This window comes from Portunus trituberculatus, chromosome 25, assembly GCF_017591435.1.
Source record: "Portunus trituberculatus isolate SZX2019 chromosome 25, ASM1759143v1, whole genome shotgun sequence".
Lineage (NCBI taxonomy): Eukaryota > Metazoa > Arthropoda > Malacostraca > Decapoda > Portunidae > Portunus > Portunus trituberculatus.
Window position 1 is genome coordinate 15,949,441 of NC_059279.1, and position 17,500 is coordinate 15,966,940.

General features: G+C 39.6%; 1 protein-coding gene across 4 annotated transcripts in view; it reads right to left on the reverse strand.

Annotated features, from left to right (window-relative positions):
• Positions 1-17,500, reverse strand: part of LOC123508577 (FYVE, RhoGEF and PH domain-containing protein 4-like) — a 206,887-nt gene that overhangs the window by 53,696 nt on the left and 135,691 nt on the right. Inside the window, exon 1 of one of the 4 annotated variants that reach the window (XM_045262347.1) lies at positions 15,035-15,055. The exons of the other annotated variants lie outside the window; for them this stretch is intronic. The gene's annotated coding sequence lies outside the window, so the exon portion shown is untranslated. Of the gene's footprint in view, positions 1-15,034; positions 15,056-17,500 lie in introns of those variants that run through there. 4 annotated transcript variants of the gene reach the window in all.

Consider the following 17,500-nt stretch of genomic DNA (forward strand, 5'->3'; position numbering starts at 1 on the left):
ATCTTGTTGCTTCCTAATCTTCCTCTCATAACGCCGCTTCTTGAGCCATTATCCTGCAACGCTTTGTTCTCTCACCATCACTGCTTTCCAAAGGCTCCAGTTGAAGATAGTCGTGTTTTTAAGAGTATTTTCATGGTTCTGCTGATGGATTGGGAAGATTTCTAGTTTATTAAAAGGAGAAACTGTTTTGAAAATCCAGCTAGTTGTCTCTGTGGCCTTGGAAAACTGTCGTAGTGAGAAGGGAAGGTGTTTCTGAATAAGGGCGTTATCCTCAGCGCGGATTTATGTGTCTCTTTCTATCTTGATGTTGTTTTTCCTCCGTCTTGTCCTTAGCATGTTTCTGTGTCTCTTTCCTATCTTTACTTGTTATTTCCTTCTCGTCCTCTCATAAAGCCGCCTCTTATCCTCAGCGCGGGTTTCTGTGTATCTTTGTGTATCTTTATCTTGCTGGTGTCTCCTCCTCGTCTTCTCACAATTCAGCGCTGGTTTCTCTGTATCTGTTTCGTTGGGATTGGATGCGGAAGTGTTTGTTGTTGATAGGGATGTTTGTGTTGTTTTATTTTCCTGTTTTTTTGTCTGTGTTCATGTAAGTTTGTGTTAAGTCTGTGTCAGTTTCTCTGTGTGTGTGTGTGTGTGTGTGTGTGTGTGTGTGTGTGTGTGTGTGTGTGTGTGTGTGTGTGTGTGAGTGAATGGTGACAGGTAAACGTGAGGTTTTTTTTTCATTTCTTTTAATTAGAAAGGAGCGTTTTCCGTGTATATTCTGAATTACACTCGCATTCAGAAACGCTTTGCTCTCTCTCTCTCTCTCTCTCTCTCTCTCTCACCACTATTATTTTCAAAGGCCACAGAGATGATTAACCGTGTACAGAGCAGGTGAAAGACAGCCACACAGAGAAAACCATAAATAATTCAAAACACAAGTAAAAACCTCAGTAACTTCTACGAACAATCTCGCAAAACTAGTCGAAACACCACGAAGCATTTCAGAAAACAAGAACACACGACTTAAAGAGAGAGAGAGAGAGAGAGAGAGAGAGAGATGTCTGAGTGGAAAAGAGGTGAAAGACAACCACGTGAAGACTACAAGATCAACGACCCTCTATGAAAAAAAAAAAAAAAGCTACAGAAGAGGAGGAAGACGAGTGACAAAGGGACCCCCACCCCCAACACCCTTAGCTACTATCACAACACTCTGTCTCTAATGGTGTTGATCCTACGCCCGCCAGCCCCGCACCTTAGACGCCACGCCGCCGCCGGGACCACGTGCCAGGGGAAGCTATAAACAAGAGCACTCGGAAAGTCTGCATTCTCCTCTGTCTCGTCTCTCCTCAGCGAATAACATAACATACAGTGGAGTGGGGAGTAATTTTTCTCATCAAGGGAGACTAGTGTGGTGAGGAATGGCGTCAATTTCAGTCCTTAGAGGGAATAAAGGAAATCCTAATTGCGCAGTTTTATCTTTCTCCTTTCCTCTTCCTCTAGATAGTGAGGAAGAAAACAGAGGGTAAGTTATCTTCTTTATAAAGGAGGAATACTTACATAATGGGCTCCTAAGAGAGAGAGAGAGAGAGAGAGAGAGAGAGAGAGAGAGAGAGAGAGAGAGAGAGAGAGAGAGAGAGAGAGGACCTATTGCAGATGTAATTCTCCTTTGTATTTTCTTCCGTTTCTCTCTTTTCCTTATCTCCTTTTATTAATCGTTTCCTTTCCCATTTTCTTATCATTCTTGTTCCTTTATCCTCTATAGAGTTAAAGTTGAATCGGTTCTTTTGTATATATTTTCAAGGGTTTTGTGGTTCTAGTGACAGATTAACTAATACCCAGGTATATGAAAAAAGTGTCAGTGCTACCCATGAAAAGAAGTTACGTAATATTGGTGGTAGGTGCAACTTAAACCCGTGTGACCCAGACAAAGTAATTTTTAACAATATCTCTACAATATGAAAAGAAAGAAACACTCTTGGTGACCCGGCTAATAATTTCTAAGGCTTCCGAAAATAGTCGTGTTGAGAGCAAGGCGATCCTCTTTACTGGCCATGGTTTGTTCCTTCCTTAACCTCTTCACTATGGGACGCAGTTTTACTAAGAGTTTTGGGTATGATTTGACAATTTCATATACTAACATTAGGAAGGGTCTATGAAGGTCAGAAGATTAATGTTCACAATCTTCACTATTTTAATCCCCACATAAGATTCTGAAAGTGTGCAAAATCTTCAAATAGTAAGCAAAATAAATATGAAAACTCGGTACGGTACTGAAGGGGTTAAACAAAAGCATTGCGGTTAAACGTGACTAACATTTCATCACACGGAGGAGTAACACGGTAAGATGCAACAGTTTAGATGGGGAAATTAAATCTATTAGAAGTCTCCCTAAATTTGAATAACATCTGGCCACACGGAGAAATAATACGGTAAGGAGAGAAGAAAAATTGGATCTTTTAACCCTTTCAATACCGGGACGGATTTTTTACCTTGAATTTTGGATATGATTACATGATTTTATTTATATTAGGAAAAATCTATGGATGTCAGAATATTAATGGCCAGAGTTTTCACTATTCTAATTCCCCTTAAGTTTTTGAAGGTGTTTAAAATCACCAAATAGCAAGTAGAATAAACATGAAAACACATCCTTGTACTAAAGTGGTTAAAATCTCCCGCCACTGCAAACATAATACGGCTAACCTTGAATAATATTTGACCACAGAGAAGTAATGAGGTAAGATACAACAGTTTAGAGCGGGAAATGAGATTTATCGAAGTTTTTCCCCAATGATAACAAATAACCCAAATTACACATAAACCTGAATAACATTTGACCACAGAGAAGTAATGCACAGAAAGATACACCACTTTTAACCCCTTCAGTACCATGACGCGTTTCCATATCTGCTTACTATTTGATTTTGTACAGCTTCAAAAACTCATATAGGGAAATAAAATAGTGAAGAATAACCATTAATCTTCTGACCTCCTTAGACCCTTCCTAATGTTAATAAAATCGCCTAATCGTGCACGAATCTTAAAATGTGTCCCAGTATTGAAGGGGGTTGAAGGGAGAAATGACCTCTAATTAAAAATCCCTACAATTGCAAACGAATTATGGCAAATTATGAGTAACATTTGACCACCCAGAGATGTACCACGCTAATATACAACAGTTTACAGGGGGAAATGTGGTCTATTTAAGTCTGCCCCAGAGGTAAACACGTAAGATTGGGTTATCTCACAGAAATGGCGCCGCTAAGAGAAGTGAACCTGCCTGCCAGACGTACAAGAACCAGGTGTTTTTTGGCGCCTTTTCTTGCTAATATCTATATTCACCACACGCGCCGCCGAGGCCCTGAGGCTGGCAGACGCGAGGGGCCAGACACAAGGAAGGGAAGGAAGGGGAAAAGGGAAATTAATGGAACTGAAAAAGAATTATACAGTTGACAAAGATAAATTGGTCTCTCTTTTGCTCTTTCCCTTCCCTTTATGTCTCTCTCTCTCTCTCTCTCTCTCTCTCTCTCTCTCTCTCTCTCTCTCTCTTATTACGTTCTTTCCATTTCCTTTGTTTCTCTCCATATATCTTTCTTTTTTCCTTCTCTCCTTTTCTCCTTTTCGTTTTCCTTTTTCAATTTTCCTTTCTGCATAATTTTCATGTATTTTCTTCCTATCTACTCCTTTATTCATGTCTTTTATTATTATCTATGTATTCTTTTCGTTTCTTTCCTATTTTCCTTATCTTCTCCTTTTACTAATCGTTTCCTCTCCCATTTTCTTCTCATTCTCTGTTTAGCATCTCATTTACATCCATTTTCTTCATTCGTTTTCTCTCTATTCATCATTTTCTTCCTTTTTTACACATTTTCTTTCTTTTCCCCATCTAACTTTTTAATGCATTTATTTCCCCTTTCATTCTCTTTTCCCTTTTTTGCTCCTTGTTTTTCCTTCAACATTTACATTTTAACTCACCCTCCTCCTCCTCCTCCTCCTCCTCCTCCTCCTCCTCCTCCTCACTCACATATTTCTTATACCATCATCTCATTTCCTCCCTATTTTTTACACCCCTTTCATCCTTCATCCATTTTTTTCTCTCCCTGTCTGCCTGTCTGTCTTCCTTCACCCACCCACCTCCCTCTCTCCCTCTCTCTGCTTCCCTTCCTGCCTCTGTCCTCCCGTAAGTCCAGGCAGAGCAGGGAATGTTGGGAGGTGTGGTATGCAATTACAAGACTGCTATGAGGATTCCAAGACGTCTCGCGAGGTTGCCTGTGGTGTGCGAGGCTGCTGGGGAACGGAAGGATAAGGCCAGGGTGTGCTGAAGGGTAAGGGGGTAGCGGAAGGAAGAGGGACAGTGAAGATAGAAGCTGTAGGATGGTGATGGAGACTGAGAGAAAGAGAACTGAAAGAAGAGATGATGAAATATGACATGTGCTGAGGAAAAGAAGACAAGAAGAAAGAAGCAGAAGGAAGAGGAAAGGTGGAGGAGATAGAAGCTGGAGGATGGTGAAAGGAAGGGATTAAGAGGAGGAGAACTGAAAGAGATCGTGGAATAAGGAGTGTTGAGGAAAAGAAGACAAGAGGATGAAGGGAAGGCGAAAAAGGGAGGAAGAGGAAAATTGGATATAGAAGATGTATGGAAGATGAAGGAAAGAGACTGAGAAAAGGATAATAGAAAGAGATGGTGGAATTAGAAGCCTTGAGGAAAAGAATACAAGAGGCCGAAGGAAAGGAGGAAGAGGAAGAAAGAGGAAAGGTGGAGATAGAAGCTGTAGGACAGTGAAAGGAAGGGACTAAGAGGAGGAAAATTGAAAAAGATGATTGAAGAAGGAAAGTGTTGAGGAAAAGAAGACAAGAAGCTGAGGAGAAGGAAGAAGAGGAAGGAAGAGGAAAGTTAAAGATAGAACCTGTAGGGTAGTGAAAGGAAGAGACTGAGAGACAGAGAAGAACTAAAAGAAGAGATGATGAAATGTGAAATGTATTGAGGAAAAGAATACAAGAGGATAAAGGAAGGAAGAGGAGGAAGAGGAAAAATAGAGATAGAAGATGTATTGAGGTGAAAGGAAAGAGACTTAGAGGAGAAGAATTGAAAGAGATGATGGAATATGGAAAGTGTTGAGGAGAAGAAGGCAAGAGGGTGAAAGGAAGAGAAACACTGAAAGAAAAATTGTGAAATGTGCTGAAGGAAAGAAAAGAAGAGGAGGCTGAAGAGAAGATGGAAACTGTTGTGTGTAGAGAGAAACAAGAGGTGAAGGGGAGAGGAAAGCGAAGAAAAGAAGAGGTAAAACGAAGATGGAAACTGGAATGTAAAGAGAAAGAGAAGAGATGGAAGAAAATAAATGGTGGTTGGGGTGTAGTGTGCAGAGAGAGAAAGGAAAGAGATGAAAGGAAGAGGAAGAGAAGTGAAACAAAGAAGAAAACTGGAATGTAAAGAAGACAAGAGATGGAAGCAAATGATGAGAGGTGTAGTGTGCAGAGAGAAAGAGGAGGAGGAGGAGGAGAACTTAAGATACTGTGTGCTGAGAGGAAGAAAAGAACTGAAGAGAAGATGGAGGAGGAAACGAGATGAAACGAAGAGAAACTAGAAATGGAGAAGAGTAAGAAGATGGGGAAGCAGGAAGGTCAGATAGGCAGGGATGAAGGAAAAGAGAGCAAGGTCAAATTAAGTTAAGTAAGAGCATGTTGGGAGGTTAAGTAAGAGGAGGCTTAAGTGAGATTAGGGTAAGAGAAAGCTAATACGAGGCAAAAGCAAGATTTGGGTAAGGGAGAGTAAGATAAAGAAAGGAAGTGAGAGAGGGGAATGTGAGAGGATGGAAATGCAAGGGGAATGGAGGAGAATACGATAAATCAATAAGAGGACAAGAAGAAAGAATAAAATAAAGGAATAAGAGAAGATGAAAAGGCGAAAAATATGAGAATAGACTGAGAAGGGAAAATTATTGATTATTATTATTATTATTATTATTATTATTATTACTAAGATAAGGACAAGAGGAGAGAATAAAACAGAGGAATAAGAGAAGATGAAAAGACGAAAAATAAGCGAATAGACTCAGAAGGAAAAATTATTAACATTATTATTATTAACATTATCATTATTATTATTATTATTATTATTATTATTATTACAGGTGATTCTGCTGCTACTATGGTTGGTGGAGGCCGAGCAGAATTTAGTGATAATAATATGGCTTACGTGATGTCAGAGTAAATTGCTGAAGTCATCAATATACTGGAATTAACTCTCTCTCTCTCTCTCTCTCTCTCTCTCTCTCTCTCTCTCTCTCTCTCTCTCTCATAACTTTTACTTCCGTCAATTTACGATCGCATGCTGCATGAGGGGAAGAGAGGGGAAGAGGAGGAGAAAAGGGGAGAGAAGGGGAATCTGAAGGAATGGGAAGGAAAGAATAATGGTAGGAAGGGGACAAGATAGATAAACAGATAGATAGTGATAAATAGATAGATAGATACAGATATACAGACAGATAGATAGATATGAATAATTAGTGTTGTTTAGTTAATTAAGTCATAAATGGAAAGATAATTAGCTTGTTAGTTATAAATTAATAAAGAAATAAATATATGCATGGATAGATAGATAGGTAGATAGATACAGTTATATAGATAAATAGATAAACAGACAAACAGATAGATAAACAGACAGACAGATAGATAAACACAGACAGACAGACAGACAGACAGAGATAAATAGATAGATAGATATATGAATAGATACATAAAGTTACATATATAGTTATATAGACAAATAGATAAACAGACAGACAAATATAGATAAATACAGACAGACAGACAGACAGACAGACAGACAGACAGACAGACAGACAGACAGACAGACAGACAGACAGATATATAGATAGACAGACAAACAGACAGACAGACAGACAGACAGACAGACAGACAAACAGACAGACAGACAGAGAGACATATAGAAAGCAGACAAACAGACAGACAGACAGACAGACAGACAGACAAACAGACAGACAGAAGAGTAATGTGGAAGATCGAGGAGGTGGAAGAACAAACAACAACAGAAGAGGAAGAGGTGGAAGAATTAAACAATAAAGAGGTGGAGGTGGAAGAGCAGAAGAGTGGAGAAGAGGAAGAGGTGGAAGAACTAAACAGAGACAGAGGTGGAGAGGTGGAGGTGAAGATAAGAGATGAAGGTGTAGAGCAAGAAGAGGAGGAGGGATGAGAGAGATAAAGAGGGGAGGGGTGAGGGAGAAGGGGTGATAGAAATAGAGATGTGGGGGAAGAGGGAGGGGGGGGAAGTGTTCTGGCTCAGGTGTTGACATAAAAGTTTGGTGTTAATTAGATTGGTTAACTCCTCTCCCTCGTGTTTACCTGTTGACCGCCCACCTGGTTGCCGTGACGCGTTTTCTTTACCTTCTCAAGTTGGTTTTATGACTTTTTTTTATCTATTTTCTGTTTATTTATTTATTTTTCGTGTTCCAGTTTGATTATTTTTGTGGGACGTGTAAAAGTTCTGTTCCTTATTTTGTGTCTAACGATTTTGGAAGGATTTTTATTTATTTCATTCGGTATTTGTTTTTATTTCGTTATTGTTCGTTGTTGTTTTTTTCCCTTATTCTTTTTAAATTCGTCCTTTTTTTTTTTTTTTAGTTTCGTTCGCATCTTAGTTTTCCTTTTTTCCTTCCTTTAATTCATATACACTGATTTTTTTTGTTATTCCTTTACAACAACAACAACAAAAACAACAACAACAACTACTACTACTACTACTACTACTACTACTACTACTATCATCACTATTACTACCACTACCAATACTATATATAAATGTGTGCATGTTGCATATAGCTGCAAATAAATATATAAGTGCCTGCCTACCTGTCTGTCTGTCTGTCTGTCCAAACACAACCGACAGAGCCACCAGACAGACAGCCAGACAACCAGACAACTCACAACGCTCATTTCACCGCCGTCTTTCTTTACTCCGGCTGAAGGAAACAGCGGAAACTACTCCCATTGTTTACGTGTCTTGGTCCTCTCCGGCGGGGCGCATCTGTCTCCCTGGTTGGCCTGCTTATTTAAGACTCCCAGCGCCTTGACAAACGTAGGAAGTTACTCTGCGGTTGGTGTAAGGCTGTATTTTGCAACCTAAACCTGTCCCGGAGCCTCGTGATGTGTTGCTGCATTGTTACGTTGTTGTTGTTGTAGTGTTGTGGTGTGTTTTGTGTGTGAATGGAGGGTAGGAGTCTTGGGGTGAGGTATGTGGGGTGGCTGTGGGTGGGTGTGAGGTTAAAACGGGGCGTTTCATGTGAGGGGATGCTTGTGTGTGTGTGTGTGTGTGTGTGTGTGTGTGTGTGTGTGTGTGTGTGTGTGTGTGTGTGTGTGTGTGTGTGTGTGTGTGTGTGTGTGTGTGTGTGTGTGTGTGTGTGATGGAGCTGATGGGTGTTGAGGGGGGCTTAATTGCTGGCGTGTGGTGAGGGTCTCTTCACACACACACACACACACACACACACACACACACACACACACACACACACACACACAAACAGGGGACAGTGCATTTTCCTTCGATTATTCAGGGCGTTTCGAGTGAGTGGCCATGAATATCTCACGTGGGTGTTTTACTGAGTCATAGATTGGGACTGTCCTTGTGAGGGGTGTTGTGCTGTTATGGCCAGGACTCGCCGCGGACAGGCACAGGGATGACAACTTTGAAATGGGGAATAAATAAGAGAAGAGGTTGCAGGGGGGGTAAATTGGAGGGAATAGGGATAAAAAATACAAGACGGAAAATAAAGATAAGTGAGGCAAAAAGGGAAATAAGGCATAGATAAGGGAAAGAGTTGAGGAATATAGAAAAAAACTAAGCAAAGGAAAAAACTACGAGGGAATAAAATGAAGAAAGAATGCATGTTAGGTTCGGAATGACAACTTTGAAATGGGGAAAAATAGAAGAGAAAAAAAAGGGAGAAAAATAAGAAGAGAGAAAAAGGGGAAAATATGAGAAAAAAAAAATGCAGGACGAACAAAAGACAGGACAGAGAGATAAGTTTAGGAATGTGTATATTGTAACAGATGGGTATTTATGAGAACAGTTACAGCAAAATAACAAGTTAGGAATTATCAAAAGCATGGAGGAAAGACAAAGTTACGTAAAAGAACAGCACGAGAAGTAGACGGAAAGATGAAGTTAGCAATGGTATGGTTGAAACAGACTCTTGGTAATGAAGGAAGGCTAATCAGAGTAAAATAATAAGTTAAGAATGATGAAAAGAAGGCAGAAGAGATAGTATAACAAGATGAAATGAAGAAAAGACAGTCAGATGTAAAAAATGAGGAGTTTATCATGGGGTTGGCTGGCAAAAGAGGAGATAGTTGGTAGTTATGAGAACAGAGTAAAATAATAAGTTAGGAATTATAAAAGGAAAGGCACGAGAGACAATTATAAGATGGAAGAAAAGACAGTCATAGAAGATGCATCATGAGGAGGATTGGAACAGAGCATTTGAGAGTTATGGAAGAACTGAGTAAAATAAGTTAGGAATGATGAAAAGGAAGAAAGAAGAGACAGAATTATAAGATGCAAGAAAAAAAAAACAATGAGAGAAGTAGATGTAAATAAGTTTATCATGAGATGGTTTGGAACGGAGCATTTGAGAGTTATGGAAGAAGGAACAGAATAAAATAACAACTTAGGAATGATAAAAGGAAGAAAGAAGAGACATAATTATAAGATGCAAGAAAAGACAGTTTGAGAAGTAGATGTATCTTATCACAGGGTAGCTTACAACAGACAGAGTATTTGAGAGTTATGGAAAAAAAAAACTGAGTGAAATAAGTTATGAATGATGCAAAAGAAGACAGAAAAGACAGAATTATAAGATGCAAGAAAAGACAGTTAGAGAAGTAGACGTATTCTATCACGGGGTAGCTTACAACAGACAGAGCATTTGAGAGTTATGGAACAACAGTCAAATGATGTTAAAAATGACGGAATAGAAGACAGAAAAGATAGAATTATAAAATGCAAGAAAAGACAATGAGAGAAGTAGATGTATTTTATGAGATTGCTTATAATAGACACTTAGTTATGAGAGAAGGACTAATCAAATAATAGCTTGGGAATGATAAAAACAACCCAAGACGGACAAGGAACCATAAAACAGGCGCCAGATAAGAACTTTTAATGAGGCGGACTGCAATAAAAAGACTGACAGAGAGGCGTGGAGCATTATTACAGTGAGGGGGGTAAAATAAATAAATAAGGGGAAGATAGAAAATTACACGTACCGCTGGGGATGCATTTTGTTGGTGTACCCTGGGATAGATGAGAGGCAGACAGAGACGAGAGGAAAAGGTTGAGTGCTTTGTTATGCAGGAAAATCATAAAGGCTGATGATGAATGGTAATGATAGAGGAGGAGGAGGAGAGGAGGTGGAGGTGGAGGTGGAGGTGGAGGTGGTGGTGGTGGTGGTGGTGGTGGTGGTGGTGGTGGTGGTGGTGGTGCAGTTCATAACCCCTAGTGTGTTTGTGTGTGTGTGTGTCATCACTTTACTTGATTAGCCTGCCTTGGTACATAATGCTAATACTCCCAAGTGACCGCCAACTGCAATATTTATAACAAGGAAGGTCAAATTTTTAAGACAGCTGCTCTTTGTCTCCCTCGCATGAGTTCACAGTGAGATCTTACGATTTTTCTGTTCAATTTCTTTTATTCATTTAGTCGATTCGGAACCATTTGTATTCATTTGGAACATTATTTATTTTGTTTCTATTTTTCATCTTTATCTCCTTCACATAAAGTTCACATTAAGATCTTGATTAGTTTTCTTGTTGCTCAATTTTCCTTCTGTTCATTTCGTCGACTTTGGAACAATCTGTATTTATTTGTAACATTATTTACTTTGCTTCATTATTCACCTTGCTTTTATTTGTCTTCACTTTCTTTTCGATCTCAGGCCAAGAGAGAGAGAGAGAGAGAGAGAGAGAGAGAGAGAGAGAGAGAGAGAGAGAGAGAGAGAGAGAGAGAGAGAGAGAGAGAGAGAGAGAGAGAGAGAGAGGGAAAAATAAAAACAGATTCAAACTTCCGACTACAAATTTCCACTAACAATTCCTTGTTTTCTGAAACATTTCCACGCCACACCTTCACTTCTTTCAAAAGGCTGTATTTAAAATTAACTCTTGTTTTAACCCTTCAGTACCATGACGCGTTTCTATATTCATTCTGCTTACTATTTGGTGATTTTATATAGCTTCAGAAACTTATGTGGAGATTAAAATGGTGAAAACTGTGGCTATTAATCTTCTGAACTCCATAGACCCTTCCTAATGTCAATAAAATGATCTAATCGTACACAAATCCCAAGATAAAAGCGCGCCCCAGTACTGAAAGCCGCCGTGGTACAGTGGAACCATGCATGCTTTGGGGTCCGCGGGGTCTCCAAGCGCACGGGTTCGAATCCTGTTCACGGTCCGAGTGTAGGTTGGGCTTCCTCACTCGGGGCAACGGTTTCCTAGCGGGTGGGCCTTGAGATAGGAGGTACCCCAAAAAGTATCCCCTTTAGCCCTGAAATTCCCGTGAAAAGCCCACATGGTATAAAAAAAAAAAAAAAAGGATTAAGAATGTTTTCATGGTCCAAGTGACATTAAAAAATATATCAACGTTATGAAAAAGGAGAGACAGTCTTGAGAACGCTCCTAATCATCTCTGAGGCCTTTGAAACATACTCTTGGGAAGGAAGCAAAGTATTTCAGAAGACAGGCCTTTAAAATCGACGACAAAAGCAGCAGCAGCAGCAGTAGCCCCTTCCAACCCTTGCTATTCCTCGCTTCATTTCCTTCCTTCCCTGACTGTGCAAAGCGTCTCAGTCAAGTAATATTACAGCCGAAGCCTCAACACTTCAATGCCGCACTTCACACACACACTCTCACTCTCTCTCAACTCCTCATATCGCGGTGGAAGGAGGGAGGTCGGGTGGAGGCAGGGATGGAGCGGCGGATTTTAGCGTAATTTTCTGCCCAACGTAGCTCCTTTTCCTCCTCCCATTTTCTTTCTCATCTTTTCACTTTAACCGCAAATTAGGTCCACCCGTTTTCTATGAGAGTGGGTTACGGGGGAGAGAGAGAGAGAGAGGGAGAGATGAGGGAGAGGGAGAGTGGACCAAAGAGGAATGAGATTAGCACTCCTCTCTCTCTCTTTTTTTCCTCTCTCCCATTGTTCGCTTTCAAAGAAGGACTGACGAGGTCTCTCTCTCTCTCTCTCTCTCTCTCTCTCTCTCTCTCTCCTAATTTTCTTGCCTCTCGTCCACTTTTTTCCTTATTCTTTCTCCCTTTTTTCCTTCCCTTTCTCCCTCCCTCAACATTCCTCTCTCTCTCTCTCTCTCTCTCTCTCTCTCTCTCTCTCTCTCTCTCTCCATCTTTCATCATAAATTCACCTTCTTCCCCATTTTCCCTCTCTTTACTCTCTCTTCCCTTTCTCTCCTTTCCTCTCTTTATTCTCTCTTCCCTTCCTCTCTTCATCCCTCCCTTCCTTCTTATCGCTCCTTTTGGTCCTTCGCATCTCCATTTCACGTCTCACTTGGTCCCATAACCTTCCGTGATTTGGCGGGAAAAATTTCAGGAAAGATGATGCTGAGAGTTCATGCAATGCTTTTTAGAAGGCTTGGATCTTCTTGCGATGGGCATTCAAGTGATAGGAGGAGGGAGGAGGAGGAGGAGGAGGAGGAGGAGGAGGAGGAGGAGGAGGAGGAGGAGGAGGAGGAAAAGACTTGACGAACAAAGAGATAAAGAAGCTGAGAGAGAGAGAGAGAGAGAGAGAGAGAGAGAGAGAGAGAGAGAGAGAGAGAGAGAGAGAGAGAGAGAGAGAGAGAGACACACACACACACACACACACACACACACACACACACACACACACACACACACACACACACACACACACACAATGTACCAAAGCTCAAATTCGACAAAGTTTAATAAGTTATAGAAACTCTCCATAAATCCACAATAGTTTGCTAAGTCGCCTGCAGTAACTTCGTCTCATTGGCACGCCGGGAAGCAATGCAAGTGCCCGCCACACAGCAAGCCTAGTCAGTATTCCGAAACGCTTGACTCTCTCACCTTTTTTATCAGTTAGTTTATTGATGCGAGAGAAATGACGCTGTGATTTTGAACTCTACAATGTTATGATGTATGTTATCGAGAAATGTACCGTGTGTGTGTGTGTGTGTGTGTGTGTGTGTGTGTGTGTGTGTGTGTGTGTGTGTGTGTGTGTGTGTGTGTGTGTGTGTGTGTGTGTGTGTGTGTGGTAGCGGGGTAGTTTTTCTTATTTATATGAGGTGAATAGCAATAATCACATCAGTTTCACCTTTTAATATACAGATTTATAAAACATCACGAAATATTCTAAACATTACGGTGTCGCTGCCAGTAAGTCACGGCCGCTGTAGGAGACCAAATATATCAAGTGTTGCTTCTACTTTCGTCCTAAATAACTTTCAAAGACAATGGCAATAACAGAGTATACAGACTAAAAATCCTGCCCCGTGTTCTGAAACGCTTTTCTTTCTCGCCATGACTATTTTCAAAGGCCGCAGAGATGATTACCAGTGTTCTTATGAGTGTTTATCCCGTTAATAACAAAGAAATACTATCAGTGACTACAACAGTATAAACACTCTTAAATACCCTTGTAAGTCTTCTCCTCTATCTCCTTTTCCTCTTCACTTTCCACTTCCATCTCTCTCTCTCTGCCTTTTATGTGTTTCCTCCTCTTGTTCCTCCACCGTTTCTTCCTTATTCGTTTTCTCATTTTTCTCCACGGTTTCATTTCCTTCCATCTCCTGATTTTACCTTTTCCTCTTTTCCCTTTCCTTTTGTCTTCCTCCCTCTTCACCTTTGCCTCTTCATCAATAAAATCACCAAATAAAAAAAGCCGCCATTCCGAAACAACTATTTTCAAAGACCAAACGGATAATGAGTCGGTTTCCCAAAGCTGTTTCTCCATTCAGTAACGTAGAAATCCTGTTAATCTGTCACTATAGCTATAAAAACATCCTTATAAACTAGTGCAGCAACAACCACAGCCTCTTAACCCCTTGAACACCATGACGCGTTTCAATATTCACTCTTCTTACTATTTGGTGACTCTATACAGCTTCAGAAACTTACAGCGAGGGAATAAATAGCGAAGACTGTGGCCATTAATCTTCTGACCTTCATAGACCCTTCCTGATGTTAATAAAATGGTCTAATCGTACACAAAAAAGGTAAAAATGAGTCCTAGTATTGAAGAGGCTAAAAGCAGTGGAGGGGCGGAGCAGGAGTGTTTCAGAATAGGGTATTGAGTTCAGCGGATTATGAACACAAGAACATCGCGGCTCATTCCTCCTGACAGCACCGAAGACCCACATAGTTTTCTTTAAGCGACCGAGCTGAGTGTGTGTGGAATGGAAGGAAATAAATAAAATAAATAACGAAAAAAATGTGTAAATAAGCAGAAGGGGGGGGGGAGAATACTGGTAGACTGAGAGATACTTATGTGAGAAGATGGGAAGTAATGATAATGAGAGGTAACGAAGATATATGAAAAAAAAACTTTCTTATATAAAAATCGAGATATCAAAATGAATAATTACGATACAAATAATAATAATGATGATACACGAAAAAGCAAAAAAATAAAAAATAAATAAATAGAAATATATAAATAAATAAAATAAACAAATAAAGAAAGAAAACGTTTTATATAAATATCGATATACCGAAATGAACAATTACGATACAAATAATAATAATGTACACAATAAACAAAAAATAAGAAAAATAAAAATGAATAAATAAAAATAAATATATAAATAAATAAAAAAAAAACATATAACTGACGCTAGAAATAACAAAACATCTTTAGAAATATAAACTAGTATCGCTTTGTTTTCTTACTCCTTCTAAAATAAAACAGAATGACTAGGACAAAAAAAAAAACTTCCTCTATTTAATTCTCAACTTCCAGGAAAACCTAATTACGAACATAGCATAATATTTCCTTTCAGTTAATTCTTACCAGAGTTAGTGAGCGTAAAGAATATTGGAACCGCCCTTTTAGAAGCCTCACCTGCACCCTCATTAACGACCGTCGTACCTGCAAAGAGAAAATATCGTACATTAGTATAAATAATGACGATTGGAGCTTTAATATACAAAGGGAATAGTTAGTTTCTACACACACACACACACACACACACACACACACACACACACACACACACACACACGACAGGTGCCTTTCCTCTCAACGACAGCATTCTCCTTCCCTCTCTCTCTCTCTCTCTCTCTCTCTCTCTCTCTCTCTCTCTCTCATCAATTCCGGTAGAAAATGAGAGAGAGAGAGAGAGAGAGAGAGAGAGAGAGAGAGAGAGAGAGAGAGAGAGAGAGAGAGAGAGAGAGAGAGAGCATACGAGTGTTTAGGTGAGAAACACTTATTCTTATGAGGTTCAAGGAGGTGTTGAATCTCTCTCTCTCTCTCTCTCTCTCTCTCTCTCTCTCTCTTTCAGCAATTTATTTATTTCAGGTCCACCACTTTGTATCAATTTCACGTTTTTATGAATTTTGATGTGTGTGTGTGTGTGTGTGTGTGTGTGTGTGTGTGTGTGTGTGTGTGTGTGTGTGTGTGTGTGTGTGTGTGTGTGTGTGTTGTCAGTTACCAGAAGGTCAGGAGGAAGGAATCAGGAAAAAAAAAAAAAAAAAAAAAAAAAAAAAAAAAAATGGAACAGAATGATAAAGTAATAAAGATTGGTGTCAGGAAAGCAATATACGAGAGAGAGAGAGAGAGAGAGAGAGAGAGAGAGAGAGAGAGAGAGAGAGAGAGAGAGAGAGAGAGAGAGAGAGAGAGAGTGTCAATACTTTCGATAATAAAGATAATAAAAATTTAAAATACGACAAATAAAATACATTGATTGGTTTGATTTTCTGAAGTGGTCCTGAGTTGTATTAATATTTCAGACCTGTTGATTACACATAAATTATTCTGTACTTTTTATCTTCTCCTCTTCCTCTTCTTCTTCTTCTTCTTCTTCTTCTTCTTCTTCTTCTTCTTCTTCTTCTTCTTCTTCTTCTCCTCCTCCTCCTCCTCCTCAAGCTCTTTCTTCTCTCCCTTCGTCCTGTTTATTGTTATTGTTGTTGTTCTTGTCGTTGTTGTTACTATTATCATCAACATTATTATTCTTATCATGGTTGTTTCTTTCTTCTTCCTCTTTCTCCTCCTCCTCCTCCTGCTGTTCTTCTTCTTCTTCTTCTTCTTCTTCTTCTTCGTCTTTTCTTCATCTTCTATTTTCTCCTTCCTCTTATTTTCTATACTTTTCTTTTTATGTTTTCTTTCATTTGTCTTACCTCTCTCTCTCTCTCTCTCTCTCTCTCTCAGGCTCCCACTGAGATAATAGTTGTGGTACTATGCCTAAAGGAAGGTAAATAGGCTTAGTCAAGGAGGGCTTCTCTTGCTGCGGCTCCTCCTCGAGTGGCGCTGCTCAAGAGTAACTAACAAACTCTATCCTTTTTCTTTTGTGTGTTTTTTCAAGGGTTCTTTAATACTGTCTTTCTGTCCCTCTTCTGTCACACACGTGTAGTAGTGGTGGTGGTGGTGGTGGTGGTGGTTGTATTATTATTATTATTATCAGGAGTAGCAGCAGTAGTAGTAGTAGTAGTAGTAGTAGTAGTAGTAGTAGTAGTAGTAGTAGTAGTAGTAGTAGTAGTAGTAGTAGTAGATGAAAAATGAAGAGAAAAACGCACGATAAAGAGTCACATTTCAAATATAAACGAAACAACAACAACAACAACAACAAAAACAACAAAACAAGGAAAATAAAACACTAACAAGCAAATAATTAAAAAAAAACACTAATTACATGAAAAAACAATTAACTCTCATGACCTGACTTGACCTAACCCAACATGACCCACACACACACACAGAGTAGTAGTAGTAGTAGTAGTAGTAGTAGTAGTAGTAGTAGTAGTAGTAGTAGTAGTAGATGAAAAATGAAGAGAAAAACGCACGATAAAGAGTCACATTTCAAATATAAACGAAACAACAACAACAACAACAACAAAAACAACAAAACAAGGAAAATAAAACACTAACAAGCAAATAATTAAAAAAACACTAATTACATGAAAAAACAATTAACTCTCATGACCTGACTTGACCTAACCCAACATGACCCACACACACACACAGACACACAGACGTCCCTTTGACCTGAGGCAGCAAGGCGGAGGCAGAGGTGGTGGTTGCGTGAGTGAAGCGTTCCGGGAAGGGTGGAGGAAAAAATGAAAAACAGAAATGTCTAAAAAAAGGTGAGAAAAAGTAAAAACGTTGAAAAGGGTGACAGAAGGCGAAGAAAACACGGCCACCTGATTCTCGGTAACGTGTCGCGGCGTAGGTTAGGTTAGAAGGGGATGCTGCTAATGATCCTTATTTACTTTTGACGTGTTATAGAAGAAGAGGAAGTTTGTTACACACGCACAGTAGAAA